Source organism: Acomys minous (genome assembly GCF_964271855.1).
Source record: "Acomys minous genome assembly, chromosome: 14".
NCBI lineage: Eukaryota > Metazoa > Chordata > Mammalia > Rodentia > Muridae > Acomys > Acomys minous.
Window position 1 is genome coordinate 7,210,863 of NC_140496.1, and position 26,265 is coordinate 7,237,127.

The window sequence follows — 26,265 nt, forward strand, 5'->3', positions numbered from 1 at the left end:
CCTCAGCTCCAAGGTTTGTTGGAAATGCCCAGGAATAACAGTTGGGAGGAGCGACTAGGCCAAACCAGGAGCCACCCACTCGATAGTGGCAGAGATGCCTCACCAAGACGCAGGCTGTGGGGAGTTTATGTCTTCTCACTACAGCAAGTGTCTGCGCAGATGTGTCCCCCTCCCCCCCCAGGCCACTGCAGGGGCAACCATCACTGTCCAGAAAGTAACTTCCAGCCCTTGGGAGAGCTTGGCTCTTACAGTCTGGTTCTTCTGTGCTTCCACATAAAAGCTAAGGTCAGGTTTTCCTGTGTTCATGAGGAATACCATTGGAATTTTGATGAGCCTCCCTACTATGCTGAAAATGTCTGAGATCTGTGACTTCCGGTAGGCTTTAGATCAGCAGTTCTCAACCTGTGGGTGGAGACCCATTTGGGGGCGGGGCTGGACGACCCTTTCACAGGGGTCGCAAATCCTACATAGTGGATATTTATATTACAATCTATAATACTATCGAAATTATAGTTGTGAAATAGCAACAAAATACCTTTATGGTTGGTGGGTCACCACAAAAAAATGAGGAAGTCACCCTGTAGAACAGCCTGCCAGGATCTCAGTCCTCCACCTCTGTCATATGAGAGTTGACATCACAGGTGGTCACCACTATACCCAGCTTGCCTACATGGTTTATGCTGAGCTGGGTGCACCCAGGCATGGTTTACCCAGCTTTCCTCCTTGAGCTCGGATTCACGTGGCTGCCTAGTTGTGCACACTGGAGCAGTGCTGTTCAAGTGTCCTGCGTGCAGCTGCTGCTATTTTTATAATCAAGACTCTGGGCCTTGTGAGGTGTGCTGGTGTTCACAGTTTCAAACCTTTTGTGTGTGTCACCTGCCTTCCCGGGGCGGCGTTCCTTTGGGTCCCTGTTCCTAAGAGGGACTTAGCTGTCCTGTCTTGCTGCTAACACTTTACACTGCCCCTGCATGAGGCCAGGACCTTTGGGTAGAGACAGACTGGGTACCCAGGTTCACCCCAATCTGACCAGAGAGGAAACTTCTGCTGTCACTGGGCGCAGAAGACTGAAGATGACAAGAGTGGGGGTTCTGTCTATCTCTCCCCCTTCTCCTGAGCTCTCTGTGTCTAAGATGGCGGCTGTGTGCTGGTGGCTTCTTGCTTCTTTCTGTCCAGTCTCCAACTCTTTCTGGGTAATTACTCATGACTCCATTAATCTGGACCTTCCCCAGGGAGGGATTTAGGATGGGGCTAGTCCAGGCCCTGGAGCTGAGCACTGTCCACAGAAGACGGTGAGGCCGCTGCTGGCTCCGTGCCGGGAAAACTGCTGAGGCCTGTGCTGAAACGGGGCTAGGTGTCACACTCGGCCTTTAGGTCACAGTGGACAGCTGCTGAAGGAGGATGACAGGACAAGGTACCAGCCCCCACGGGTGTGCTGACAGGCTGATCTCGTGCAGGTGATTCCTCAGCCGAGGCTCCTCTTCTCAGTTTACTCAGGGCTCCGTCATGTTGACAAGCAAAGCTAACTCAGAAGGCAGTGAGTGGTTTTCAGGGCAGGGAACAGAGGGGTACATCCGGGAAGGACACCTCACATTTAGAGCTCTGCTTAGCTAATGGCCCATGTTCAACAAGTGTATTTTTTTATTTAAAAATCATTTATTTTATATGTGTACATGTCTGTGCTAGTATGTGCATGTGTGTGCAGGTGCACAAGGCAGTGCACCCTCATGGAGGTCAGAAGAGGGCATCCAGTCCTCCCCTGTCGCCCTCCACTTACTCTTTTGAAGCAGAGGCTCTCCCTGAACCTAGGACTGGCATTTTCTTGGATAGGCTGGAGGTCAGCAAGTCCCAGAGAACCTCCTGTGTCCACCTTCATCAGAGCTGTACAGGTGTGTGTAGTACCTGGCTTGGTTTGTGGGTTCTGGGATCTGAACTCGAGGCCTGGAGATTGCACAGCAAATGCACTTAGCCACTGGCCCACCTCTCCGGCTCCTGTGGGTGGGCCTTCTGGACACTGTCTTGTTGGAAAGGCTGGGACGGAGAAGGGGTCGACACTGTCCTCTGCTCACTCCTCACAGATGGAGGTGCAAAGTGCAGCAAGTGGCCGTGCAGGTGACACTGAGATCAGAGAGAAGTCGCAAGACCTAGCTGGGTCTCATCTAGCACTCGGGTGGAAGAGGGGTGGGTCAAGCTTGACCCCAGAGCTGGGACACCCAGAGTCCTTGCTGCTGCCTACACCCTTCACCTACTGGGCCCCAAAAGCTGCCAGGCTCAGCCCCTGCCCCTGTTCATGAGTCAGACAGACCTTAAAGCTCTGGGAACATCCATTAGCCAATAGAGCTGTCAAGGGAAGGCCAGCAGCCTTTGAGCATCCTCCCCTGCCCCACCCCCCAACCCCAGCTTGGAGTGTAAGCCCAGCTGCTTCACATACCAGAGCACAGGAGGTGTTCACTTTGGCAGCTGAGTGGCCAACAGAGGCCCTGGTGGGATCAAGGTTCAGGACCTGATGTGTGGTCATGTGACCGGTAGGCGGGCACAGATCTTAAGCCCAGATAGGGTGCTGGGAAGTAGTCTGGGGTGAGAGGGAGGGAGGGATCCTGATTTCCTTGCGCTTTCTGCATCCAGCACTCTCCTCAAGTGTCACCCTTAGAAATGGCCTTGAAGCGCAGCGTGGCCACACCGTAGGAAGACAGGCAGAACCCGAGGTCTAGAGTGTGACAGTGGCTCTTGGGCTCTTTGTTGACCTTAGCCTGTTTTCTGTTGCTGTCACAAAGCACCAGCGGCTGGGCACTTAAAAAAAGAAAGAAGGGCTGGGGGTACAGATCAGTTGGGAGGGTGCTTGCCTGGCACAGGCAGAGCCCTGGGTTATGGTGGCTCCTGGCAATGGGTAAGTGCAGCTCATGGTTTTGGAAGTGGAGTTTACACAGCACAGCTGGCTCTAGTGAGGATCCTGCTAGTGAGTGCCCTCTGGCTGGTGGCTTTGTGTTGATTGATAGAACTCAACAGAACCCACGGGGAACAACAGTGATTCCCTCCAAAGACAAAAGCTCCGGTGGCTGAAGGATCTCTCACCAGTTTCTGGGCCGCACCTTGGGCACCCTCACACTCAGGACCTGTGAATCCTGCTTTTCTTCTGTGGCCTCTGTGTGGTAGGCAGGCAAGCACAACACACCCCAGTGTTCTACCAGAAGGTGGCTTTGGGAGGTTCGTCTTCTGTATGTTGAGGCAGACACTTCTGACACGCTTGTGATGTAAGGCCCACGGTGAAGAGACAGAATATATTGCAGCCCATGAGAGGCAGTTAAGGGTGTGCTCAGGTAGGCCTGAGCTTAAACCTGAGCCTCACACTCCTTAGCTATGCAGCCTTGGGTAAGTTACCTCTCAGAGTCATCTTCAAAACGGAGGTAGGAGCACGCATCCCTAGTGTCTGCTGTAGAAAGCCATCTCTGAGTGCGCAGTTGGCATTCTCAACAAAGAGGCTAGGACTACCTGCAAAAGGCTCTTAACCCTGGGTCTATTGGCCGTTGAGGAACTCACTCAGAAGGATGGGCTGCAGCTGACTCTGGCTGCTCTCTCTGCCTCCCAGTGCTGCATACAATCCTGCCCTGACTGCATGTAGCCTCACCTTGGAAGTTGCCTGAGCAGATAGACTGGAAGGAGCTGTAGACGTGTGTTTTCACACACCAGCGATGAAAGGGTAGACTGAGGCCATGTGCAGGAAGTCACATCGGAATGCAGAGCCTGGCTCCTTTGACACAGACATTCCCACTCGTGATGACAAGTAGAGTCCCGCCCTCCAGCCACGGCCACTGCCATGTTGAAATCAGCACAGCTGTGGTCCCCTGCAGGGGGCCTCACAGCACCAGGTCACTAGCACTGACACTTTGTTGTGGAAGTCAAGGAGGCTATGTAAGACGGTGCCAGGCACGCGAGGCCCCTCCCCTCCCCAGGGTCTAACTGATGGCAGGGGGAGAGAGCTCCTTGGCAGTCTGACTCCTGTAGCCCTCCCTTCTCCTGTGATCCCTGGCTCAGCCCATTGGCTTGCCAGGCTAGATTTGGATAGAATCCATTGGTACCCTGGAGTGAATAGACACATAGCTACATCTCCCTGGGGGGGGGGGTGTCTCAACGGTGTTGTGATCCTATAATCCCAGCACTTGGAAGGCTGAGGCAGGAGGACTTCTGTAAGTTGAAGGCCAGCCTGGGTAACATAGCTAATTTTGAAAAGTGCAAACAAACGGTCAAGGAACAAGTTATATTTGTACAACATGCAAAGATGTCATGTACGGTGTTGTTTGTATTCATGCAAAAAAGGGAAGAAAACTTTAGAAAGATCCATCACTAGGAAATATGCTAAATACATGCTGGCTTGATCACACAACAGCACATTATGTGGCCTTGAAGGAAACGAGGCAGACACTTGTATCCTGACGTGAGTGACTGCCTCACCTAGACCCCAGGAGTACTTGTATTACTCCCGCTTTGGTGCCCTTCCAGGGTACCGAGAACCTCCCTGAAGCTGCACCCAGGAGGCAGGAAGGACTTGGTGGGGTTGACAACCATCTTTGCCTCCTGTCTTATGGACAAGGTACTCACAGGCCCAGTGGGTAGCGTCCAGCTGCTGCAGCTCTCACCTGCTCAGCAGGGGCGGCCTCACCAGGCGGAAGTGGAACGGACCCCGGTCTAGTGTGTGCATGCGTACACTTGAGCATCAGCGTCCACGCACAGGGCACGTGCTGGCTTGCAGACCTAAGGAACGCACTGGGTAGAGGCTGCATAGTGATGTTGCGGGGTCTCCCTCTGAGTGACAAGAAAGCTTGAGAAGTTGCTGTAGGTCCTGCCACTGAGAGGTACTGCTAGGCTGACTAGCAGGGTACATGTCACCTCACGTGTATTTTACGATAAAAAGCTGTGAGCTAAATACCTGTACAGGTGATGGTAGTAGATGTGGCGTGTGATGGGGTTAAGACCGGAAGCCCACGCCAGCTTTGAAGGGCGGGCCAACTGTGGGAGGCTCCTGCTCACGGAACCCGGCCATGTCAGCCCCGTCCCAAGGTTTCTAACCGGCTGGCTTTGATCTCCTCTCTGGGTTTTTTTTTTTACTGATGTCCCCAAGGGCAGCCCTGAATGTAGCCGACCTCACTCTGTGAAGCTCAGCCTCAAGAAACTGGACTCGCCTCAAGTGAATGTGGGTCCAGGAAAACAAGGTTTCTGTCCAGAAAGAAACCAAGGCTGTGTTTGCTGTAGCGTCCGGGATCAAATGATGGTGTGGTCCCCCGCGGTGGAAAAATACTTCCATCTAGCTTTGCCTATTAATAACGGCGGCCAGCCCGTAAAAATTAATGTGTCAGCTCCCCAGGAGCCCAGCTATCTCAGGCGTGTGATCACCTTCCTTGTGCCTGCCCGCCCTCAAAAAAATGTTTTCACTCTGTATTTCTCTTGATGGGTTTGCAGGAAGGTAATTAAATTATTAAAACTTTAATTGCCTTCCTGAATGTAATTATCGCCTGCCAAAGGACACTTTTTATTCAGGGGCTGAAAAAAACCTCCATTGCCTCCCCACCTTTCCAGAAATGGCCTTGCTGCTCAGTGCCCAAGCTGGCCACATGCTTGCTTTTCTGTCTTTAATGTGGGCAAGCATGGAACAGGCCCTCTTGCTTTATTGTGAGGGTGAGGAAAGATGCCTTCTCCAGTCCCTTGAGGACGGACCTGCTGTGCACCTCGGAGACTGATCTTCCAGGAGCTGCCGTAGTGGAAGGTGGTGACTCAGTTTCTTTTCTGTTCCTGTGACAAAACACCTGACAAAAATAACCGCTTAAGAGAAAAAAGGGTTCATTTTATTTAGTTCACAGTTTGGGGATGTGGTCCATCGTGGAGGGGGCAGCGTGGAGGGCAGGAGCCTGAGGCGGCTGGTCACAGAGATGGATGCTGGTACTTAGTTCGTGTCTCCCTTTTATTCAGAACAGAGCCTTATTCATGGAATGAGTTAATGAATGAATTAATGAATGAATGAATGAGTGAGTGAGTGGGTGGTGCTGTCCATGTTCAGACGGGTCTTCCTATTTCACTTATCTAATCTAGAAGCTTCCTCACAGACAGACCCAAAGCCTGGGCCTTTAGATCTTGTCAAACTAACATCTATATTAACCACGGCGGCTCGAGGCACCCAGGCTGGCCCCAAGCCCGCTGTGAGGCCTTGAACTTCTGACCCTCCTGCCTGCGCCTGCTGAGTGGAGCCTGTGTTGTTCCATACTCTCTTGCATTCTTCACAGCTGTTTGCTGGGGGAGGGGGCGCAGCCAGGAGGAAAACGGGAATGGAGGTCTTTTGACTATTTGAAGGTTTTCTGCCATGCCCTGATTGTGCCAAGGACCCATGACGGGAAGCAATGACCCCACCTTTGTCTTCAGACCGTGGCTGGCTTAGCCATTCTGATGCCCATGAGGGTGTCACTTCAGAGTCCCAGGAATGCCTGCTTCCTTGGCGGGGTGGGGTGGGGTGGGGTGGGTGGGGTGGGGGGTGTTTCTGAGTAATGGGCCACAGCTGGGCTGCATGCTGGGTCCTCAAGAGCCTCTGGAGACCAGATCTGACTGTAGGTTGTGATGGTCCCTTAGCAGGGCACAGAGACCATGCAGGCCTCAGTGGGTGCTGGAGACGTTGAGGTGCATGAAGATGAGGATGCGTGGAGCCCGGAAGAAGGCATCAGATCCCCTAGAACAGGAGTTGTAGATGGTCGTGAGCTACCATGCGCCTTCGGGGAACCAAACCCAGGTCCTGTGCAAGAGCAGTAAGTGCTCTTAACCACTGAGCTGACTCTTCAGCGCTGCTCCTCCCCAATTTACAATTTTAATTGACATAATGTATTAAAAATACTTATATATTGTATTATAATCTATACTTTTACTTATACAATATACTATGACTTTTCATTTACATAATATTTATATATTGTACTTTGAATATACAACAGTAACTTTATGACATCTACATTTCTACAGACATAAATTCATAACTACATCTTTACATCTGATTAAAGCAAGTGAAGTCCACTGAAGGAAGCATTTGTCCGAGCTGCTCAGGGGCTGGGGAGATGGCTGCTGGACAAGCTTAAGGACCAGAGTTCAATCCCTAGCAGCTTCTTGAGCTGGGTGTGGCAACTTGTCTATTCACTCCTAACAGTAGAGAGGAAGAGGCTCCTGGGCGCTCGCTGGTCAGTCACTTTAGCTGAATTGATGAGCTCTAGGTTCAGGGAGAGACCCTCTCTGAAAAAAATAAGGAGAGGTAAGTCTGCAGTTAAGGACACTTGCTGCTCCTGCAGAGGACCTGGGTTCATTTCTCATCACCCACTCTGTGGCTTGCAACCCTCGGGGCATCTGATACCCTCTCTGGCCTACTTTGGTACCAGGCATGTACATGGCACATATACCTGTATTCAGAGGAAACAGTTACACACATGCACTCACACACACATAGACACACACAAACACACACACACACAGACACAGACACACACTAAATAAGGTGGAGAATGACAAAAGTATCTGATAATATAAGATATCTCCTTCTAGCCTCCCCACACATATGCACCCAGTCTGTCCTGTGCCCGGATCACACACACGGGAGTCTAATAATGTAGCTAACACCTCCAGATAGACTGTGAGCTAAGGAAAGTCCTGAGGGTGGCCTAATGGGGTGGAGCTTCCATGGGCCTATAGCACGCTCCCATCTGTGGGCCTATAGCTAGCATGCTCCTATCCGCGGTCCTGTAGCACGCTCTCTTCGTGGACCTGTAGCATGCTCTCTTCCATGGGCCTGTAGCACGCTCGCAGTTTGTGACACTGCTCAGGCTGCTACGTCACTCCTGGCACAGATCCCCAGCCTATGGGGTGGCTTGTTCTGTCCCTCTCTGGGGATCCTATTCTCCAGATTTCAGGACTGGCCTGGAGCTCCCATTGGGAGCCAAAGGCAGACAGCCTTTCATAGTGGGAGCCCTGCCTGCTTGGTGGGAGTGAGGAAGTGTGGCCCGCAGGCCCATTTGGTCTTTGGGTAAAATTTCAAAGGTCCCTGTTTTGAAATTATGAGACCACCAAAAAAGCAGGCTGGGGCCAAAAATGACTGTAAAAGGTAATAATTGTTAATAACTTGGCATCCTTCTGGCAGTCCGAGCAGCTAGGGTTTGGCAACATGAGGGGCAACATTGTAAGCAAATAGGAAGGGCAGCGGCCGCCCATAAAACTCCTAACCGCACCATAACTGAATATTAAATGTGAATTTTTAATTCAATTTATAGCTTAAATAAGGATCTTTGCACCAATGTCAAGGGAGGGGTGACTGCAAGGCTCATAAAACAGCAGAGGGAGAGTGCTCTGAGCCCTTTGCTGACTTGGACGAGGCCTGGGGATGGCGTGCCTAGGGAGTTATGGAGGACCCCAGAAGCTCTGTGTGTGTGTGCGTGTGTGTGTGTGTGTGTGTGTGTGTGTGTGTGTGTGTATGTGTGTGTGTGTGTGTGTGTGTGTGTAAGAGAGGGAGAGAGAGAGGGAGAGACAGACAGACAGACAGACAGACACAGAGACACACAGAGAGGCAGAGAGAGAGAGACAGAGAGACAGAGACAGAAACACACAGAGGGGGGAGGGAGAGGGAGGGAGGGAGGGAGGGAGGGAGGGGGAGAGAGAGAGAGAGAGAGAGAGAGAGAGAGAGAGAGAGAGAGAGAGAGAGAGAGAGAGAGTGTGTGTGTGTGTGTGTGTGTGTCTGGTGGTCTCAAGGTGAGGGGACTGTCCTGGGTGGCCCTACCAGGTGCTAAGAGAATTTAGCTTTCTCCTTCAGTGGGTTTTGCTTTTGGTTTTCCCCAGCATGCTGGCTCGTGAGGGCAGAGTGCCAGAGGTCATGAGAAGGTCCATTGTGGATTCTGGTGAGCTTTCTGCTCAGTTTCCCTGCAAGCCTCCTGGGAGTTGCCCACGTCCTTCTGCGCTGGACAGCAGAGGCAGGAACCCCCAGATAAGCAAAATCTTTTGCAAAACCATTGTGAGAGAAGTCCGACTTCTCTTCTTTTGAGCCATTAAGACTCAACAGCTTGAAGCCTTGTCTCTAAGAAAGCAGTCCTGTATGTGGCACCTGGGGCTGTGTTGCGTGACCCTGTGTGCTTGGCTATGTGTCTTTTTCTGCTTGTTTTCGTTTTAGAGACAAGGTTTCTCTGTGTAGCCTTGGCTGTCCTGGAACTCACTCTGTAGACCAGGCTGGCCTCTAATTTATAGAGATCCGCCTGCCTCTGCCTGTGCCATCACCACCCAACCTAGTGACAGCTGTCACAGTTGCTTGCTAACTGTGTCCCATGGGTAGCACTGTCTGCTGGGGCCCAGGCTGCTTCTCCAGTATGACTGCCTTGTGGGAGGCGTTTCCACAGACCTGCTGGGGAAGCTGAGTGAGGGCAGACAGCTGGTTCCAGGCTGTGCAGGGAGCTGATGAGCCTGGGATCTTCAAGGCCTGAAGGTTGCAGCATTCACCAGCCTTTCCCCTCAGCTGATGCTGCCTGTGGTAGGGTAGACTCTTAGCTGCTCCACCGTTAGGTTTACTGTGGATCCACCCTGTAATTTTATGAGCTTATTATTCTAAATTAATGTACAATAATTCCACAGAAGAAAGGCCTTGTTTTGATGTGTGGCCGAGCACACATGAGGACTTTGGTCATCCTCTTGGTCTTGTGTATCCCACCTCCACTCCACCTGGGTTACCTTCATCCTTTTCTTCATGGGAGTTTCCAGGGGAGCTGTTCTGAGGAGGTGCGGGCTCCCAGAATCCACCGTGCCAGGCTTGTTGCACATGGCAGGGTACTATTTTCATCCTAACAGGCTGGTCCCTACCTCCAGCCTGCATCATGTCATGGCTTAGGAAATGTCTTCATTGCAGAAAGGCACATAGAATTCCATTCTGGATGCTAACTAAGAGAGACAAGATCTTCAGAAGGAAACCATCAGCTCCTGCCATGGACGCCTCACCCCACCCACCGCACCAGGACTCCTCTCTGTCCCCTCAGTGGCACCTCTAGTCTCTCACTCACTCCTCAATGGCTCTTGTGAGAATTTGAAGTGGCATTTCTCAGTATCTTGGTGTACCTTTGCATCTGTGACCTCTGACGTGAGCCTGAGCTTGCTTGAATTTCCCAAGTATTATTCAAGAGAAGGACCCCACGAGAGGGAAGGGTTCTGTACGGGAGGAGATAAGGGTCCAGATGCCCTCTGGCTGCTGGGAGTTCATGTTTTCCCCCAGGAGTGGTACCCAGAACAGGGCTGGGTGCCCTTTCCTATTGTGTCAGGGACAGAGGATGGGGTGCTGTCTGAGTTGTCTGGAGCCCTGGGTGTGTGCAGGTCTGTCCAGAAAGTCCTGGGCTCCCTCCAGGGGCAGCTGGGAAGGTGGATGACCCAGCCAGGTGCCAGGCTTGGGGTTAGGGTGACGCAAACCTCTGCCTCCTGAGGTCCAGGCTCCCTTCTGATGTGAGTGAGGAGGGAAGATGTGGGGACCAGGCACAGTAAACCCTTGCACTTGGGCTTTGTAGAGGGCACTGCCGGGAGGCAGCAGGTGCTTCCTTCCCCAAGCAGAGGAAAGAAACAAATTAGCTTGTTTGTTCCCATCATCCCTCACACAAATAGGACTTAGAGCTGGGGACAGGAGGCGGAGCCCATGTCTGGGTGCACCCCAGAACAGCACAGCACCACTCTGCCCTGGAGCCTGGGAACTATCAGGTTTTGGGTATGACTCCCCCTAAAGGGACACTACTTAATTTTATATCCTTCAAGCTTGTGGGAATGGACAAACGTGTCTGTGGGTCTCCAGGCAGGCTGAGATATCCATCTGTCCATCCCATCCTGCATCTCAAGATATGGCAGCGTGAACACACTGCCCCAGAATGCCCGCATGCAGGCACGCACGCACACACGCACGCACTGTAGCTGGGCTCCTTCAAACCTCATCATCGCGCTTTGTCTTCTCAGGAAACGGCTCACCCATCGACAACTTTGCTAAGTAGCGCTGGCCCCCTGAATCAAGTCTAGGCCATTTTCACCCCCATAAGCTTCTCTTGGCCGTTGTGGTGAGCCTCTCACCCCAGCTGTCAGTATGTTTTCACCCCACACCCACCTGTTCTCATGGATGGGATTCCACCATGCAGGTCTCTCACTCAGCACCAAGCCTTCAGCACTCGCAGCTTGGTGTTCGTGAATAAAAAAATATTGTGCCCCATGGGAAGGCCACACCTGTTGATCCAGTCATCTGTTAAAGGCACCAAAGTGCCTTCCCGGTTCTTCCCGCTCCCCTTATGGCAGGATTAGCTTTTAAACACTCACACATGGTGATACAGAAGACACGTGTACACGCAGGGTATATGTGTGCCCATAGACACAGGTGTGGGTATGGACATTCCTGCACACACTTGTGTACATAGATGGGTATGGTACACACATTCTCACATGTATTCATGTGTCATTGCACGCATGCTTCATAGAAGCAAACACTTGTGCATGGACAGTCACAGATGTAGAGATGCACCTGGCCTGGGTCATGGGACATCCTCTTTGTGATCCTTCTCCGTGGTGAGCAAGGAGTGCTGTACTGAGTTGGGCACACAGACTGGCCCAGTTAGTCTGTCCAAGCACCAGTGCTAGTGCAAACCCTTCTTGCATACGAGGAAGTAGAAGCCTCACAGACCTCAAAGTTAACACCAAAAGAGCAGGCCCTCCTATGCACCTTGCTTTTTGTAGAGAGAGGCCTCCTGCCATGGCAGTTCTCCTGCTCTGACATTATAGGAACGAGTGAGACACCAAAGGAAATCCGGTCTGTGACGAGGGCTTGGCATATGTGCCCAACCACAGTATAAGATGCTGCCAGGTATCAGACAAACCCTGGGCTGTTGCCAGTGCCAGAAAGAGACTTGGGAGAATTTAAACTCAGCACTCAGACCCAAGCCTGGGCTCTAGCATAGCCAGGGACCAGCACATCCCCCATACACATACATACACACATACACATAGCCAGGGGCCAGCACATCCCCCACACACATACATATACATACACATAGCCAGGGACCAGCACATCCCCCATACACATACATACACACATACATATAGCCAGGGGCCAGCACATCCCCCACACACATACATATACATACACATAGCCAGGGACCAGCACATCCCCCATACACATACATACACACATACACATAGCCAGGGACCAGCACATCCCCCATACACATACATATATATACATACACATAGCCAGGGACCAGCACATCCCCCATACACACACATATACACATACACATAGCCAGGGACCAGCACATCCCCATACACATACATATATATACATACACATAGCCAGGGACCAGCACATCCCCCATATACACACATATACACATACACATAGCCAGGGACCAGCACATCCCCCATACACATACATATATATACATACACATAGCCAGGGACCAGCACATCCCCATACACATGCATATACACATACACATAGCCAGGGACCAGCACATCCCCCATACACATACATATATATACATACAAATAGCCAGGGACCAGCACATCCCCCATACACATACATATATACATACACATAGCCAGGGACCAGCACATCCCCCATACACATACATATATACATACACATAGCCAGGGACCAGCACATCCCCCATACACATGCATATACACATACACATAGCCAGGGACCAGCACACCCCCCATACACATGCATATACACATACACATAGCCAGGGACCAGCACATCCCCCATACACACACATATACACAAACACATAGCCAGGGACCAGCACATCCCCCATACACACACATATACACATACACATAGCCAGGGACCAGCACATCCCCCATACACACACATATACACATACACATAGCCAGGGACCAGCACATCCCCATACACATACATATATATACATACACATAGCCAGGGACCAGCACATCCCCCATACACATGCATATACACATACACATAGCCAGGGACCAGCACATCCCCCATACACACACATATACACATACACATAGCCAGGGACCAGCACATCCCCCATACACATGCATATACACATACACATAGCCAGGGACCAGCACATCCCCCATACACATGCATATACACATACACATAGCCAGGGACCAGCACATCTCCCATACACATACATATATACACATACACATAGCCAGGGACCAGCACATCCCCCATACACATACATATATATACATACACATAGCCAGGGACCAGCACATCCCCCATACACATGCATATACACATACACATAGCCAGGGACCAGCACATCTCCCATACACATACATATATATACATACACATAGCCAGGGACCAGCACATCTCCCATACACATACATACACACATACACATAGCCAGGGACCAGCACATCCCCCATACACACACATATACACATACACATAGCCAGGGACCAGCACATCCCCCATACACACACATATACACATACACATAGCCAGGGACCAGCACATCCCCATACACATACATATATATACATACACATAGCCAGGGACCAGCACATCCCCCATACACATGCATATACACATACACATAGCCAGGGACCAGCACATCCCCCATACACACACATATACACATACACATAGCCAGGGACCAGCACATCCCCCATACACATGCATATACACATACACATAGCCAGGGACCAGCACATCCCCATACACATACATATATATACATACACATAGCCAGGGACCAGCACATCCCCCATACACATACATATACACATACACATAGCCAGGGACCAGCACATCCCCCATACACACACATATATACACATACACATAGCCAGGGACCAGCACATCCCCCCCCCCACATATATATACATACACATAGCCAGGGACCAGCACATCCCCCATACACATACATATACACATACACATAGCCAGGGACCAGCACATCCCCCATACACATACATATATACACATACACATAGCCAGGGACCAGCACATCCCCATACAAATACATATATACACATACACATAGCCAGGGACCAGCACATCCCCCATACACATACATACATACATACACATAGCCAGGGACCAGCACATCCCCATACACATACATATATATACATACACATAGCCAGGGACCAGCACATCCCCCGTACACATACATATATACACATACACATAGCCAGGGACCAGCACATCCCCATACACACACATATACACACACACATAGCCAGGGACCAGCACATCCCCCATACACACACATATATACATACACATAGCCAGGGACCAGCACATCCCCATACACATACATATATATACATACACATAGCCAGGGACCAGCACATCCCCCATACACATACATATATACACATACACATAGCCAGGGACCAGCACATCCCCATACACACACATATACACACACACATAGCCAGGGACCAGCACATCCCCCATACACACACATACACACATACACATAGCCAGGGACCAGCACATCCCCCATACACATACATACACACATACACATAGCCAGGGACCAGCACATCTTCCATACACACACATACATACATACACATAGCCAGGGACCAGCACATCCCCCATACACATACATACATACATACACATAGCCAGGGACCAGCACATCCCCCATACACATACATACACACATACACATAGCCAGGGACCAGCACATCCCCCATACACACACATATACACATACACATAGCCAGGGACCAGCACATCCCCCATACACATACACATATACACATACACATAGCCAGGGACCAGCACATCCCCCATACACTGAGCATGGGCGTATTGTATGGGGTGGGGCTATAGCAGCCTACCTCCCTGGAAAGTTCCCATTTCCTGAGACTGACTCTGGTCAGTGACGGGCTGGTTCCTGCCCTGCCCTCCTGGCCTCTGTCCTGGCCCAGTGCCCAGCACTGCAGCCTGTTTTCCAGACAGGAAATATGAATCAAAATAGCAGGACATACTGCGCTGTAATTAGTGCTGGGCTGGGCTGCTTGAGCTGATGAGGGCTGACGCTCACCACCAGCGAGGCCTCCACGCCTTCAGCCACACTGGGTGGATCTTGCTGCACGTCACTCAAAGAGATCAGGAGAGTGGGAGACAGAAGGCAGAGATGGACAGACACACAGACATGATGGGTGGGGTGGGGCGGGAACCAGCAACAAAGAGGAAGATAGATAGAAAAAGAGGGAGATAGAATAGGGGGGAGACAGTGACAGAGACAGAGAGACAGACACAGAGACAGAGAGAGACAGAGAGACAGAGACAGAGAGACACACAGAGAGAGTCAGAGGGACAGACAGAGGGAGAGGAGAGAGAGAAAGGAAGAATGAAAGGAAAGAAAAGAGGAGAGAAAGGAGAGAGAAATGGGGAGGGAAAGAGGGAAGAGAAAGAGAGAGAGAGAGAGAGAGAGAGAGAGAGAGAGAGATGGAGGGGGGGGGAGTCCTGCTGTTTAGGAAGCAGGTTCACTACTTTACCCAGGTTCCTTTCTTGTTCTGGTCTTTTCCAGAGTTGCTGAGGCTCCCCAAGAAGAGTGTTGGGGAGGAGTCAAGTGTCCCTCCCCTCCCTCCTCACCCTCAGGCTCCCTACCTTAGGCTCTGTGCCCTCCCTGGGTTCTCCACGCATGGCCCAGCCACTCTGTTGTTCTGTTTGGTCCCGCGGCTGGCTCTGTTCATCAGTGGCTGGCTCTGCCGGTGTTCTGCCCGGCACTCTCCCTAACTTCCTGTCTCCCCATCTCATCTCTTCCCTCTCTTCTCCTTTGCCTTTTCTTTCCTGTTTTGCCTTCAAACTAAACGGCGGGAGGATGGAGGTCTCATAGGGCTGAGCAGACAGCTTTGGGCTTTTGGGTGCCTCCTTCCTGTGACCTCCCAGCTTGTGACCCGTGCCCTCACCCCTCACTTTTACTCCCTCCATACTTTTTATCCCTTCCTGCTCTTCCTCCCTGAAAAGACCCCCCAGAAGTGGCCCTCCTGGAAACGCCATTGCCCTCCCTGACTGACCCCTCACCACTGACCCTGCTCCCTTGGTGGTCTTCCCGCTGGTCAGGGGGGGGGTGAAAGGTCACCAGCTGCTGGAGGAGGGCCTGGGGTCTTTGAGGGCATCTCATTGGGTGTTCCCCACATGGAGTCCTTGGGTCCCTATGGACCTCGAGGGCCACTGCTGCTGTGGGGAAACTAATTCTTTCCTTCACTCATCAGTGTTTGGACTCAGCATGTGTGCTCCTGGTGTGTGCGTGAGAGGAGACAGAGCGGAGCTTCTGCTAATTCTACCCTCAGAGGTGACGACGCCCATTGCAGGCTACGGCAGGTGAACATGGGCCATTCTTCTTGGTCTTCACCTTGGTTTTGTTTATGTAGCTGGGCTTGGAACCATCAGACCTGGGCCCAGCATCGTGGTCATCTTTTGAGGAAGGCTGTAGTGAATTCCCACCGAGCTGCACAGCCTGAGCTCTGAGGTAGTCCACAGGGTGGAGCAAGCTCACTGGCTGGCCCTGGGGTAGTGTGGCAAGTACAGACTCACTGTTAGCCCTGGGTACCATGGCAGCATCCCTCACACAAATTAGCATATTTGGCCCTTGGAGTAAGGGGGCAGGCTCAGGGGCGTGTTTTCTGTCTCCACCTCTACTTGCTGGCTCCATCCCCTGTTCTTACCATCAGGGGCTCACAGGCTATGTGAGATACCAGAATGGTGCTTCAGACTGAGGAGTAGTGGGGCCTGGAGTCTGCCCTTCATGGAGGAGGTCCAGCAGGGCACAGATCACCATTCAAATGGCGGTATCGGTGCGGTGGCCTTGTCTGTCCTGACTGTCTTTGTGGGGGTCTCTGATCTGACTGGTGCAATGAGAGGGGTCAGGAAGAGAGGGAGACAGCACGTGCAAAGGCCCTGTGGTGCAATTGTGGGGGTCAGATATGCTATCGGGATTAAACAGTGAGACGGGGCAGTAGAGGCTGGACTGGGGTTGACAGGATAGATCCAGAGGGACTCAAAGGCCACCAGGAGGTATCTGGCTTCTGCTAGGCCAGAGGAACCAAATCTTGTGTCAAAGTGTAGACTGTGCCAGGACAGATGACAGAACCTCCTCACATGCCATCTGCTCAGTGCAAGGGAGACCTGCATCTAGGCAAATGTGGACACATCTGGACAGACCCAAGACTGTGTACACCCAGGCCCTTCTCCTGGGTGCTGGCATACTGCAATTAAGAGCTTCTTCCATTTTGGCTTTTCAAGACTACAGCAGAACTAAACTCAGCCTTGAAAGAGGAATCCCCTGTGCACGCCACACAGCAGACTCAAAGCCTGCCATGTGAGGGCTAGCCCAGTGGGCTGAGTGTGATGCCCTGAACACACATAAACATGCATGGAGAGAACTGACTCCACAAAGTGGTCCTCTGACTCCCACACATGTGCCACGGTATGTACACACATACTTCATACACCAATAATCATAAGGATAGTAAATCAAGATTTAAAAGACTCTCGAAAAGCCTGCTACATGAAATACACCAGATGGAGACACGGTCACTTCAAAGATGCTACATGTGACATATCTATATTTTCAGATAGATACCTGATATAGAAAAATTAAATTGAATTTGAATAATTAAAAAAATTAAATTATTGTTATTTTGTGTATGATGTGCATGTATGTGTGTGGGGGATGTGTCATGCCACACGTGGGGGTCAGAGGGCAAGTATGTGGAGTTAGTTCTCTCCTTCCACTTCCATGTGGGTTCTAGGGATTGAACTCAGGTTGTCGTGAGTACTCAGCAAGCGCCTTTACCTGCTGAGCCATCTTGTTGGCCCCAAGCCTGAGACCTTTAAATATTACGTTTGTCAGGGGCATAAAAGTGAAGCTCTCTGACAGTTCTTAAAAGTTTGTTTTTATAAATCTTTAGCTCCTTGGAAAATAGTTTTATTTTTAAATGTGCCTTCGTGTCTCTATAGAGGTAATAACGAGCCTGCTCGAATTCCCTGTCTTTGCGTTCTTGTTGGTCTTAGTCTCTTGTCTCCCCATGGGGGCTTCTTGGGGAGCCACCTGCCTTCCGGGCCTCCTCCTTCACCCTCATCTCAGCGGTGTCCTGAGAGGAGTCCAAGGCAGCACAGCACAGGCTGGCACTGGCCACCTCACTTGAAATCTGGCTCTAAAATTTATATTCACATAATCATGATAGAGAGCCTCACTGTTCTTTCTTTCTTTCTTTCTTTCTTTCTTTCTTTCTTTCTTTCTTCCCTTCTTTCTTTCTTTCTTTCTTTTTTTCTTCACCCAAGACAGGGGTTCTCTGTGTAGCCTTGGCTGTCCTGGACTCAATTTGTAGACCAGGCTGGCTTTGAACTCAGATCAATCTACCTGCCCCTCCCTCCAGAGTGCCGGGATTACAGGGATGCACCACTGTGCCCAGCAACTTTACTGCTTTTTAAATGTATTATTTAGGATTAAAAAAAAATTAAACACCATTCTAAAGCTTTGCATCTATTTTATAATCATACTAAATGGATAATGTTAAAAGAAGAGGAGGAGGAGGAGGAAGAAAGATGAAGGAGGAGGAGGAGAAGGAAGAAGAAGAAGAAGAAGAAGAAGAAGAAGAAGAAGAAGAAGAAGAAGAAGAAGAAGAAGAAGAAGAAGAAGAAGAAAAGAAGAAGAAGAAGAAGAAGAAGAAGAAGAAGAAGAAGAAGAAGAAGAAGAAGAAGAAGAAGAAGAAGAAGAAGAAAGCCAGGGGTAGTGGTGCTAATCCTAGCATTCAGTAGTTCAGTAGTCTGAGGCAGGAGGATTATAAACTAAACGCCAGCCTAAACAGTTTACTGGGACCCTGCTTTAAAAACAAACAAATAAACAATAAACAGAGGGCTGGACAAGGAGCAAGTGCTGTCCATGGTTAAGCAGAAAGGTTCATCCAGACTGGCGTTCAGCGAACAAGGGCAGGCCCCATCCTGGTTTGAAGGAGTGCTTACCTTGTATGCCTAGGCCCTGGGTTCAGTTCCCAGTGCATTTTGTTTTCAGTTCCTATACAGATACCTACAAACGCCTTTGGCTCCCCCTGTGGCAAAGGAATGGTGGGCATTTGGAGACCAGGCTGCGGCAGTGGCCACCTGCCCTTGGATTTAGTCTCATATCCGGATGTGCCCATAGGGAACCCATCACAGCCCCGATGACTTTCTGCACAGGAGGCCAGCTCATGCCTTTTGCTATAATGAGACACTGCTGCTCTTGGGAGAAGCCTGTGGCCGGAAGGCTCATGCTCCTCGGGGAGGCCTCTGCTTTCCTTCAAGGCTGTGTCTAGGACAGCCAGCGAGTGTGAGCACAGGTCTTATGCCATCGCCTGCTTTCCAACTGAAGATGGACGTGGGAGCAGGTGACCACCTGTCACCCTCCTGGGCAAGCTCTTTTCCTTGGCACTCTGCACTTTTGCAGTGATTAAGAACCTGGGGCTGGCGGGGGGGGGGGGGGGGAGGGGGCGCTTAGCTCATACTTAGATTCGGTGAGGTCCTGGGCTCCATTCTGGCTCCACAGAGCAACAGCAAAAACTACAAACTGGGGTCCAGAAGCCGGCAAGATTAGGGCTTGAGCCCCACTGCAATAGTTTTCTGGGTCCTCTTAGGCAAAACAGCTGACAGCCGGAGCCTCAGTTTCCCCACCTGTACAAGGAGTGTTCGTTCCATGTTGCTAGTGTCAGGCCCCAAACAGCATGCAGGGGCTCTTGGGAGTCTCAGTGCTGATTGTAGGATGACACCCCTATGGACACAAACTCCTAGTCCTCTGGCAACTGGCACAGAAGTAGAGGCAGAGACGTGCTAGTGTCTCTGGTCATACTAGGAGGCATCTCACTGTGGGGGACATTCAGCAGGGCTGTGTGGGTTCAGTTGTTGCTTTTGGAAGTTGACCCTGGACGGCTCTAATGGGACAGCCTGTGACCTAGAAGAAAGACCCCCCTCTCCTCCCAGTTAGTACACGGGTGCTGCCCACTACAGGCCTGCAGTGTGGAGCTAGGGATTGTATGGGTGAGAGGTCAGTCCTTCGAGGTGGGAGGGTTCTTTTCTCTGGGGTTGGCGTCCAGGCGTGGCCCCAAGGGGCAAAGGGCCAGTCCAGCTCAGCTCAACCTGCCTAATTGCCCATTTAACCTTTGTGGGGCTTAATCAAGGATGTTTAGTCTGGGCAGCCTGCACTAGACCCACAGGTCAGGCCGGTGGCCTCCCCGAAGCCCAGGCGGCCTAGGCAGGGAGGCTGAAGCATCCCCGAGGGGAGGAGAAACAGGGGTTGAACTCTTGCTTTTTCTCAGCCCTGCTGGGTGTGGCCACCAGAAAGCACTGGAGATGGGGGGAGGGTGGCTGCTGGGGTCAGGACACGGGTGCCACCAGGCCACTGCCACTGGGTGGGGGAGATGTGGCCCACAGAGCTGTTTGCATGTTTCCAGGCTGTGACAGCTCACTCAGATAAACACTTGGCCACAGTGCCAGTGTGCTGCCTTCATGTCCCTCCTTGCTCTGTTAGGGGAGGGTCAGAGCAGGGTTTGAGTCACACCCCCCCCAACCCCCCATAGCAGGTGCATGTGAAGACGGCTTCTTGGTCATTAGGACAGGCTGCCCAGCTCACATGTGAAGGTACACGCGCCATAGGGTAGGCCCTCCAGGGTCCAGTCTGGAAAAAGTAGTATGCAGTGGTGACTGCTTGTGATCCCGGAGCAGGGGAGGTGGACATAGGCAAATCCCTGGGGGCTTAAGGGTGAGGTCAGTGGAGTCCCTGTCCCAAAACACAAGGCAGAGCTGGAGATGGCTCAGCTGTGCCTGAGAGATGACAAGCACCTGCTTCCCTCTCAGAGGACCTAAGTTCGGTCCCCAGCACCCACTCTGGGCAGCTCGAAACCACTTATAACTCCAGATCTAGGGGTTTCAGACTCCCTCTTTGGGGCTCCAAGGGCACCGCACTCATGTGTTCAAATCCATACACACATACACATAATTCAAAATAAAGTCTTTAAAGACAAAACAGAGTGAATGCCTGAAGAACTCCACGGAAGGTTGACCTCTGTCCTCCGCATGCAGATGCACACACACGATGAAGCGTGAAGACACATGTTTTAAGGCTTTGTCACAGTAATGGTCTCAGCTGGAGCTCTCCAAGGAAGCGCATGTGAAGGGAAGTAAGTGGGGATTCTGACTCGGGGTGTAGATGGGGGAAACAGAGCTCTAAGGTCTGATGCTTTGCTTGTGAGCCCAGCATAGGCCTTCTGCAGCTCCAGGGGTCACATATGGATGCTGCTATGGGCCTTGCAGTTCTGACTCATCCAGTCATCATCAGCCTCTCCTGGGAAATGATTTTGCCATGGTCTCACATTGGAGAAACAATGGCCATTCAGCACATCCCCTGGTCAGCCCTGGGATGCACGTGTTCTTTGCTCACAAGAACCTGCTTGGTACTCCCAGCTTTCTCCATCACAATTGTTGTTGTTCATGATGATGATGATGATGATGATATCATCATCATCATTATTAGTTTTTACCAAGGGGAAATATGAAGCATAATAAGTCATGTGGTCCCAGGATCCCTCAGCCATTTCCATGCCCAGGGTGTCCTGAGCTGGCCCTTGGGCTGTGACTCACACTTCTGCAGAGGTGCCAGGCCCACAGGATGACAGGTCTTCCCCAGTCCCTTTCCAAGCCAGCGTGACTGGATGTTGCATCCGTCCTCATGGCCCAAGAAGAAAGGCATCAGGGAGCAAGTGGTGGTGTTGCCTTACACAGCGGGTAGACGTCCAAACCATGACAGTGATTTTGAAAGGGAATTTATATAATCCTGGCAATTTAGACATTAAAGTTTCAAAGCCTGGATGGACCCAAAATAAATATGTATATATATTCCACCACATGCAAAATAATAACCCTGAGCCGCAAATGACTTCTCATTTCTTGAGTCTGTCACTTCTTTCCTACAGCAGTGCAGGTGGAGGCAGCAGGCAGAGGGGGCCAAGCAGGCTCCCTACTGCCCCTCACTTGGCTCGGGAGCCCTGGGCTCCAAAACCAAGGGCTCTGTGCACTGGCAGCAGTGTAAGCAACCGAGAGGCCCCAGGAATCTCTGGTTCTGTGGGCATTTTACCCTCTGGAGACTGTGAGGGCATAGAGTTTAGGGATCCAGGAAATGGTCCATTAGGGATAATATTCCAAGGCCAAGCACCTCCCCAGCCCAGTCATCACAAGCTTCCTGCACAGCGAATGTTTCCCTGAGCAGTAGCATCTGCCCCTGGACTCATCTCAAGCCAGAGGAAGCTATACTTCACACATGGCCAACAGACATTTCTCTGCATGTCTAGGGTGCAAAGGAAATGCCCGTTAAACTAACCAAGGGCGAGAAGTCTTTGCTCAGGTCCTTGGGACCCACTGCCGATACTCTGCCCTGAGGGAGGCCCAGGGTCCCCTTTAAGGGGGTGCTTTGTGAGAGAAAGCTGAGAGCAGGGGACATTGGCATGCAGCTGTTACCCTGAAGATAGGGGGACAGGTGTCAGGAAGGGTCCTGGCTGGAGAATGATAGACATGGCCTTGTCCAAGCTGTGCCTGCTATGGTCTCTCTGTGCACCTGGAGTTGATGGAGCTGTCCAGGTGAGAATCACAGTTCCCTGTGATTTGGTGGTGTGCAGCATTATCCCGGAAGCCGAAGGCATTTGGTCCATGGTAAAAATCTGCTCTCAGAACACCAAGGGAAGGGTTCCCACATGCCCAGTGGAAGAGATGTACCACAGGCCATTGGATGCTTCCAAATCGCTGGAGAGCCGGAGAACAGAGCTTGGGGGTGCTTCGTGTGTTCAGGAGTTTGGTGCAACAGGAACTTTAAGGACTGCTCTGACAGCAGTGCCTGCCTGCCCATGCTGGAGTTAACACGTCTGTTCCCTAGGGCCATTGGCCTTCCTAGGTCTTGTGTAAATGGTTCTCACCAATGAAGTCCAGCTTAGAATGCTCTAGATGGAAGAGGATTCTGGGAAATGTGTTCCCAGGCTTCCAGCTTCCGCCATAAGAGGATGGGTGTGGAGTCTCCTTCAGCTCTGAGCATATACTTCTAAAGGTCCGACTGCGTCTCAGGGTGCCGACCTGGGGACCAGGCTTTTCATGGCCTCACCTGAATCACAGCAGTGGGTGTTCCTCCTGAGGACCTTTGGCATCTGGCATGCCTATGACTGTCCCTTTCCTCCTCGAAGCAACTCCATTCTGAGTCCCACTTCCAACTTACTGTCCCAGCCTTGTAAAAGCTATTGGTGGCTACTTCGTGGCACGCGCGCACACACACACACACACACACACACACACACACACACACACACACACACGCATGCACATCTTCTCATTTTCTTCCCCGCCCTCTTCCCGTGCCCCTGCCTGCTCCTTCAGTTCCCTTTCTTCCCATTAGTCCCCACTTAAAGCATCTTTTCCCTAAATCCCTAAATAGATTTTTTTTTTGCCTTTGAGCTTCACAATCCAGAAAGCAGCATTCTTTAAAAAGATCATAAAGATATAAAAATACATGCCCACTAGGAAAAAATGCCTGGGAAATAGAGTCCGGAAGAAGAAAACAGAAGGCTGCCCCGACCCCACACAGCACAACATTTTGGTGGTTACAGGCATAGAAATGCAGGGTTGTGTTGACACATTCACAGAAGTCACTGGGCACCTCATGCCTTCTCAGGGATGGTGTCTTTCTTTGTCGCAATTACAGATAGCTGGGTTGTGTTCTCAAAAGAGGTTGTTGTACCCTGGACCAATGTCCCTGCAAGTCTTGAGTTGAACAGTGGCGGCCCCTGTCCTGTCCTGTCCCAGGGAAGTGTGCACTTTGGGAGCAGTTCTGGCCAAAGTGTAAGTCACCTGGAGCTCTCAATGGGCTCATCTCCTATGCCCAGCATCACACTGACCACTACATTGCCTGGGGCAGGAGGAAGTGAGGTTGGGTAGGGACTGTAGACTCCCTGTTGATCCCACACCCAAGTGCCTGGTTGGTCTTAATGACATGGAGGTTAGTAAGACTGTGGACAGTCTCTTAGTGTGAAAAAACTAAGGTGGAGAGCTTAGTCACACAGCTAGAAAATGACAACCCTGGACACTCTCTCTCTCTCTCTCTCTCTCTCTCTCTCTCTCTCTCTCTCTCTCTCTCTCTCTCTCCCTCCCTCCCTCCCTCCCTCCCTCCCTCCTTCCCTCCCTCCCTCCCTCCTTCCCTCCCTCCCTCCCCCTCCCTGTCTTTCATTTCATCACTTTATATGTATGGATATTTTGCCTGCATGAGTGTCTGTGTATGCCTGGTGCCCTGGGAAGCCGGAAGAGGGTGTGGGATCCCCAGGAACTGGAGTTACAGCTGGTTGCAAGCTGCCATGTGGGTGCTGGAGATTGAATCCAAGGCCTCTGGAAGAGCAGCCAGTGCTCTGAACTGCTCAGACATTTCCCCAGCCCCTTGTTTCTCTTTTCCTGAATTAAACAAAACAAAACAAAACGAAACGAAAAACAAACAAGCAAGCAAGCAAACAAAAAACCCCATAACTCTCACACATTTGACAGTCTCTCGCTTGCCATGTGGGATTCTGGGTTTTCTGTCCTCAATGCTGCATAGTCTTCACAAGCCTAGAGTTTCTGGGAAACTTGGACTAGGGTGTTGCCACAATCTCTCCTTCCCGTCCTAGGCAAATATGATCTCCCAGACTCCATGGGTTTGCCCGTCCCAGACACTTTGCAAAAAGGGAATAATAGATGTGGCCTTTCGTGCCTAGCTTCCAGCACCAAGGACCATGTTTGAGGTCCCCCTCCATGTAGCAGCACCTGGTAGGACACCCTTCATCTTCCTGGGAGGCTAATGCCGTGCAGCATTGTGGAACTTCCTCTGGACATTGTTAAACATGAGGGCCTCAGTGAAGGCAAAGAAACTTTCTTAAAAATACTTGAGTGGGATGGACTCTTCTAGAAACAGTTTGCCTGCTTGCCTTGCTGTTGAGCCCACATTGCAAGTCCCAGCAACATAGGGCCACCAAGGCGACATAGGCCATTAATTCCTGCTCACCACAGGCTTCTGGAACACAGATTCTGGGTGAGGCCCAAAGCTACCCAAGGACATTCGGTGGCCAACTTCTAGGAACCTCAGTTCCCAAGGGATGTGGTGAGGTGACCAGGGCCCTTTGCTCCAGGCTGAGCTGCCCACAAGGGCTAAGTGGAGATTGTCCCCTTAGTCGGCTTCATCCAGCTTCCGTGGGGCCCTTCACTGTAGCACTCAGAAGCTGAGCTACTACCTTCAGGCCTGTCACAGAGATCGGTGCCTCAGTTTCTCCCACAGAGCTTCAGAGACCTGATGCTGCAGAGGGCTTTCCAAAGAGGAGAGCTCTCACAGTGACACGCTGGCTTCCCGTCCTCACATTACTGAGGCTGCCCCTGGACTCTGGCACTCAGCCGGTGCCACCCTCAATCTCTGGGCTGAGCCTAAATTGCAGGTCGGGCCAGTGGCTATCACTGGGGTCTGCCCCCAAGACAGTGTGTCTGAGAAGGCTGAGCCTGTGGCTCCTCTCCAGAAAGATCCACCCTCTACTGGAGGACCTTTGGGAAGTCTTTCAAGGCTCAGGATGGTTTGTTTCCAGCTGCCCTGACCTCCCCCATTCACTGCATGGTATGTGTCTTGGGGTGGTGTAGGGGGTGGAGAAATGTAGTCTTTTCAGCTTGGAGAGGAGGCAGCAAGCTACAGGGGTGATGGCAGCTGGCTAGGGGGTAGGGACAATAGGATTCTGGGAGGTGTTGATTTGGGCTGTTGCATTATGGGAGACTCAACAGTCACCCACTAGCCTCATGGCATGCTGGTGACTGCTGGCTTTGCTGTGGTCATTCCACCTGAACAGCACACTTATGTCTGGGGATCTGTGCACATCGGGAAGGGTGGAGCCGAGGAACCAGAGCCCCTATCCCTCCTGTGCGGATGGATAGACCCGGAATGGAATCTGTTGAGCGGCTGGGAATAGTGATGCAAGCCAATGCATGCGTATTTATCCTCATTTTACACGGGATGCTTTGGACAGTGCCTGGTCACCTGCCAGTGACCACCCTGAAACATTTGTCCATTCTGGTTTGCACCAGAGTTCGTGACTGTGCAGTTTCCCAGGTCACACCCCCCTGAGAACTGCTGGCAGAATGAGCATGCACTGGTAGGGGGGCAGGGCGAGGCCCCAAGGCTGCAGGGGACATCCCTGGGCCAGCCAGAGGGAGCCGCTTCACACACACCC

The 26,265-nt window shown here is 51.4% G+C and overlaps 1 long non-coding RNA gene across 1 annotated transcript; it reads right to left on the reverse strand.

Annotated features, from left to right (window-relative positions):
* Window positions 1–6,741: 6,741 nt before the first annotated feature.
* Window positions 6,742–15,363, reverse strand: LOC311582827. Its single transcript, XR_014774260.1, has 3 exons — window positions 14,854–15,363; window positions 9,401–9,579; window positions 6,742–7,257 (listed from the first exon to the last, which is right to left on the reverse strand). It is a non-coding gene; the product is annotated as an uncharacterized lncRNA (long non-coding RNA).
* Window positions 15,364–26,265: the final 10,902 nt, after the last annotated feature.